We start from the raw sequence: 6257 nt of genomic DNA, 5'->3' as shown, positions 1-6257 counted from the left end.
GGAAAGAGAGAGGCCAGGCACTGCCCAGGCTCCACCCCTCCCTGCCAGTCCTCATCTGCCCTCCACAATGAGGCACCAACAAACTCGAGGCAGCAGGCAGGTCAGCAGCGGGGCCATTAAGCTGAGAAAACGCCAAGTTACAGCTCTGTCTACTGTTCACGGCCAAGTGTCCTGACAAGCAATTCCCACCTTGTGGGTGAATGGCACCTCTATAAACCCTCTGACAGTTTGGGAGACAAACTCCGCCATCAATCAGAATGTAGCCGTCAGGTTCACTTACAGCCTGCGCCTCCCGAGCTCTGCCAACCTCCCTCCCCCAAGTACACGCAGCTCAACAGTCAGCCTCACATCCTTGGCTTAGCCAGGGCCTGCCCGGCCCTGCCCAGCCCTGCCTTTCGGGTGGGCGAGAAGCAAAGCCGAGAATCCTGGCACCACTCCTCAGCCCAGTATGGCTCCCATGGCAAAGCTGAGAAAACTGGGCACCGCCAAACTGCTAGGAAAAGTCCTAGCTTCTCAACACATAAAGCAGCCCAGTGGCCGAAGTCCTTATCTCTGCAGTCTCATTGCCTACCAGACCTGGACCAGGTCTTGTACTCCAGTGGAACATAGCTATTGTGGTTTCCCAAGTCCTGCATGTTTTCTTATGCCCTCCTGCCTTTGTACTTCCTGTTATCTCTGCCTAGAAACATCTCCCTCTTGGTCTACAGAACAAATTCCTGCTTGCTCTGCGAGTCTGACTCTTCTCAATCATGCCTTCTATTCATAGTGCCTACACATGGTAGTTGCTCTATAAATACTTCCTGAATGAACTCACCTCAACATTCTCTCAACCTTTATCGGACTCACCCTCTGCCTGGCTTGACACTGAGGACAGTGTTTCCATTTCCAGATCTGATTCCTACCCTCAAGGTGCTGAGTGTGGACGAGATGTCCCCAGACATTTCTACATAGGGGTCCCTTCTGCGGCGTCCATCCAGGCTCCTGTGCAACTCTAAAATCATATTTATTACCATGTATTGTCACTGTCCCTTACCAGAATGAAAGCCCAAGTCTGTGATCTCAGCGTCATCCAGCACAGAGCTGGCCAGGCCCACAGCAGGTGCCATACAACACACCCAAGCAGTAATGGCTTAATGCCAACAGTGCTGTTCTATTAGGTCCTAGGAGCCCTGTGCCAGAAGGAAGGCCAAGGCCTGATTAGCCGGTGGCCTGGAGAAACCTCTCAGGCCACAACCCTCCCTCTCAGACCCCAGCTCTCGGGTGAGCCGCGACCTTCTGCTCCCTTGACCAGCCTGGCAGGATGGAGAGCACAACACATCTTGTTTGCCAAGGAAAAGGCCTGTCTCTGGTCTGAGCAGTTTCCTCTGACCCTGACCCCACCCCCCAGCAGAGACAGATGTTGGGAACCTCTCCCTACCCCCACAGGTGTTCAGAACAGGCTGCCGCCACCAATTTCACTCTTGTGCTGCCCCAGCCAGCTCCAACCTCCTTCCCAGCACATTAAACTTTATTTTCTTAATGAAATGTCACTTGCTGACTTCTGGCAGAATCATAATAAAAAGAAACGGCCATAAAGCCATTTTATGCAGACAGCGCCCCTGCCAGCTTGTGCCCCCCGCCCTGCTTTGAGAAGAAGGCTCCACAGTCATTTTATGTTCTCAGCTGCTGGAACATCCCAAGCCAATACTCAGAGGCAAGATGGCACAGAGTACTCCTTTCCAAGCCTCTGGCTCCTGTTCTGTGCAGCTCCGGGGATAACAGGCAAGCTGCCACTCCTGATGCTACTATCCAGGGAAGGGACTCTGCCCCTGGGACCTGCAAGATGACCTAGAGTACCCTTTAGTCACCAGGGAGGCTGCCTTGCTGAGGCTCAGCCCCACTGTATTGTGGCACAAAGGGCTGGGCTGCCGCCCACAGGCAGACTAAGCCTGATAGTCAGTGATGCTCAGCAGTGGGGGCCTGGTCCTGGGAGGACGGGCGGTGCAAAAAACCTCTTCCCTCCAACTGGACACTAGCAATAGAAAGGGAGAGGGTTAAGTGCATATATGATAAGCAAAGCCTAAATTTTATAAAAACGACCCCCCTCGCATAAACTCCTTTTTTCTTAGGTCAAAGAGAGAGAGAGAAAAAAAATCAGCGTTAATTTGATCAACTGATCAGATAATCGATTGAGAAACTGGAGATGCCCGCTTACTGGGGGCAGTAACGTCCTGGAACATGAAACCACAAAAAGGGAGCCATCGATTTCCTCACCTGCTGCTCCCAACAAAACCAGAGCCCAGGGAGAATGGAGTCCTGGGGCCTCTGGAGGCGTGTGCTCTCCAAAGGTGTGGTTTGGGGGTGGTGATGCAGAGCAGCAGCTTCCGGAGAGTTTTACACTGGAATTAGTTACAGATGCAGTTACGGTGTCTTGTGTAAACGCCATCGATTGGGGAGCTGACAGTCTGGGGAGCTGCGATGCGGGACAATCAATCGGCCTGCAGTGTCACCTGCCACCTCGCTGAACAGTTGACAATGCAATTATCCAGTGTGGAGGCAGGGAGTTGGCGTGTGTCAAACGCACTTAGCCACTTTCCGGGCCTCCTCGATAACGTGTTTCACTGCCTCACGTCAGGAGAGACGCAGAGAGACAGACGCCGTTTAAAACCACTGATACTTACTCCTTCTGCCTGTACTCCCCCGGTCCCAGCTTAACAATTGTGTTCCAAAAGGCGATTAAATCCCGTCAGTCGCCACAGGGGACAAGAAGGTGCCCTGCTCCTTGCCACCTCTCCTCGCCCCTCCCAGCAGGCAACAGTTATAACTAAAGGTAGTAAGGAGGTAGAAGGCGGCAGCCCTAACGCTCTCCATTCCAACACTGCCTGCAGCAGTCGGCTGTTCCCACACCTGTCACTGACTGCACCTGGCAGCAGGGCTGCGCTGGGGGACATTTTTAGCATCTGAGGCTCCTATCTTTTGGAAACCAACACGGCAAAGGAGGCAGCAGCTATGGCCAGGCCAATTTCTCCATGCCCTTGGGCTAAGAACACCTCTCAACCCCATGACCCATAATCTGGAGCTGAAGTTTTATCAAGCAACAGCCAGTTAAAAGACCTGTGCCACAGCTGCCTTGCCTGTCCTCTCCATGGCATCTCATCCCAGGCCACATGGAACCAGCCTAAATCTAAGGCAAGAACTCGAGAAAGATGCAGTCCCTAGGCCAGGATTGGGGCAGGGCAGAGGCCCTGGACAGTGGGTTCTCTTAGTATCATCCCTGTCCAACACCTGTTTGATTCAAAGGGGCTCAGTGCTGGATTCCAGGGATGCATTTTCCTCCAGGGCTCAAAGATGGAGTTGCAGCACCTTCCACTTCCCGTGCCGCCTCCTGGGAAATCCCTCCATCTTGCCACTCATGTGCCCACCACATCACTGTGACCTTATCTGAAGCTAACCATTCCATATTCTCTCTCCAGCCTGTCCATTCCAGATATGATGAACTCCAGGCTCCCCCAATCCAGCTGGGCGAACTTTCACTGGCAACTAAAACAGGAGGGACCAAAGCTCCCACCACAAGTCTCTTCTCCGGGACCCAGGAGCTGGTGACAGGCAATGAGGACAGCTGGGGCTCATTCATCACATACCTCCGTCGACTATAGGCAGGAACGGGTTTGTCCCCAAGGGCTGTATAATTAGGTTTCCGCTGTGGCCCAGGGCTGACGTAGGGCACCAGAAGAGCGGAAGAGCGTCTTTCTTCCCTAACTGTTGAGCTCTTTTAGGGGAATGTTGGTGAAGCACTAGGGTCCATGTGCTGCCCTTTACGCAATTATTAACTCTGGGTGGGGAGAAACAGCACTAGCACGTTAGCAAACCTAAGGTTCAGAGAGGACAATCGATAGCTTAGGCACGCAGCCCAGGGCATCTCCGAGAACTGAGAAGGCCAGAGCGTTTCCTAGTCACTGAAAGTTTCTTCCAAACTACTCTCTTGAAAACTTTCTCTCTTCCTTCAGACTCTTAAAGATCCACTTCCAGCTGGACCTATCTCAGTGCTTACCTGTTCTGTCTGGTCCTTCGCTTTGTCCTAAAATACCAATTCCAAGTACTCCCAGGCCTAAGCAATCTGGGCCTCACCCTCAGTAACCACAGGCCCCATCTCCAAGGCCCATTCCCCTCAGCCAAGTGTCCCACCAAAACCTCTTGTTTGTTCACTGGTTCCACGGCAGAATACATTCAAGGAAACTGATTTGCTCCACCAGACCAGCTCCCAGTGGGCCTGGTGGGAAGCTTTGCTGAGGATGATGAAGGGGTCCTGGTCTGGGAGGAGGGATAGGGGGTGATTGGATACAGGAACTTATCTGCAATTCTTTCATATCCAACAAGGACAGCAATCTCTGTTCTGTCAGCATGCACAGCTCGGCTTAAATGGGCCTCACCACTGGCCTGCTCATCCTGCCTCTGCTCCCTCTCTCTGAAGTCAGCTGGGCAGCTTCCTCAGCCAGCGTTATCACTCCCTCTAACCGGTCTTGGCAGGCAATCTAATTCCTCCTGAAAAGGTCACCGCCATTTTAACTGCCTTTCAATCACATTAAGCACGCGCTGCCCGGCTTGCGGCCCAGCCCGCCCGGCGGGCGATCAATGCACTACACTGACACCAGCCCGCCTGGCGGGGCCACACCCAACCCCCCAAGAGTTGGGGCCTATCGGTCCTGGCCAAGGTGGGTAGACTGACAGATGGCCAGCTCCTGCAGACAGGGTTTCGGGGGCAGAGGCAGTCAGGATCAGACAGGGCCTCCTTTGATAGCACCCCCCACAGAGGAGCCTCAGCCTCCTCCGCTCCACTGCGCCCTGCTCTCTGCCTCGTGGCCCCTGCTGATCTCGCTGTAAAACAGCCTTTCAAGTCTGCCTGTCTTTTGACTGCACTAAGCTGTTTAAGAGGCGGCAGCAGCTTCTATCAGGAAAGCCGGAGCAATTCTCTGCAGATAAAGGCACCTCCGGCCCCCGTTCCCTCTTCAAGTCTCACTCTCATTCTCACTCTCGAAATCGCTCAAAGAAAAGCCCCCTTTGAACTCCTCTCAGGAATTCTTGAAAAGAACAACCTCACAGTGTAAACACTCAGGGAAAACTGACACCCCCCCATAGGGCTGAAGAGCCCCTCACACCCGCTCTGCAAGTGCGTCCCAGCGCCTGGGAAATACTTGGTTGTAGCAGCAGGCCCCATGCAGCTTCATCCCCCTAAGCCCTGTTTGGTGCCCAGAAGCCACCAGGTCCAGTACTGTGCCAAGAAACCTGACTAAAAACTTGTCGCAGTAATGGAAGATATGAAAATCTGCAGCCACCCAACAGGGCGAACCCAGAGCAGCATCCTGGAACTGCCCCTGAACAGACACCTGTCTGTACAAGTCACTGGACCCTGGGCTTTGCTGCTCATCTTCCCTGGGCCTCAGACACTCGGAAACTCCAGGATAGGACCAGAGTGAAATGGCAAACGGACATCCTCCCAGCTCAGCACTCAGGCTCGGGAAACAGTTTGGCCTGATTAACCTTCCTGATTTACACTTTAGCTTGTCCACAAACGCTCGGGCAATATGAGAGAAGCCCAGAAGCATAACGCCACACCTGGGCTCATGGCCCCTTCATGTAGCCAGTCTGCCCTGGATGGCACTGTAGGGACCACTCCTCAGCACCAGCCCGAGAAGCACTGCCCCAGTGAGGCAGAGACCCTCCTCCCAGCTGCTGTGAGATTCCCCAGGGACCAGACACAGCAATACTCCCAAGGGTGTTGCCCAGAGAACTGGAGGCAGATGGGGAGCAGACTGGCTCACTTCATGACCACAGCTGCAGTGCCAGCTGTGCCTGTGCACAGAAAGAGAGAAGAGCTGGAGACTGAAAGCTCCCCCTTTGCCCTGCCCAAGGCAGAAGGCTTTGACAAGAGGACACCGACCCTGGGCACCTACCAGTCTGCTATTTGACCTGGTCGGGGTGGGGGACTTCCACTGGGCCAAGCTATATCTCTCCAAGGAGCCAAGTAGGTAGTGGGGCTGGGCAGGGTCCTGCAGAGTCCTCTGCAGCAGTGGGGGAGAGTCCCAGGGAAGCAGGGAGCAGCTGGGCACAGACCCCTCTTGCTTCAGGGCAGAGGGTGCCCAGGGAGAAGAGATGGGATCGGAGCTAAAATTAGATTCACCAGTGAAGGCTCATGGGAGGTCAAATTTTGCCATAACTCACTCTCTCCTCTGTAACTGATTTCCCTGACATGGGGCCGAGGAGGAGGGGCGGGGGGGTGG

The 6257-nt window shown here is 54.1% G+C and overlaps 1 protein-coding gene across 3 annotated transcripts in view; it reads right to left on the bottom strand.

Annotated features, from left to right (window-relative positions):
* Positions 1-6257, bottom strand: part of RNF220 (ring finger protein 220) — a 229704-nt gene that overhangs the window by 9913 nt on the left and 213534 nt on the right. The window lies entirely within an intron of this gene.

This window comes from Lipotes vexillifer, unplaced genomic scaffold, assembly GCF_000442215.2.
Source record: "Lipotes vexillifer unplaced genomic scaffold, Lipotes_vexillifer_v1.1 scaffold661, whole genome shotgun sequence".
NCBI lineage: Eukaryota > Metazoa > Chordata > Mammalia > Artiodactyla > Lipotidae > Lipotes > Lipotes vexillifer.
Note: the sequence above shows the minus strand (reverse complement) of the source record. Positions and strands in the feature narration are given on the sequence as shown.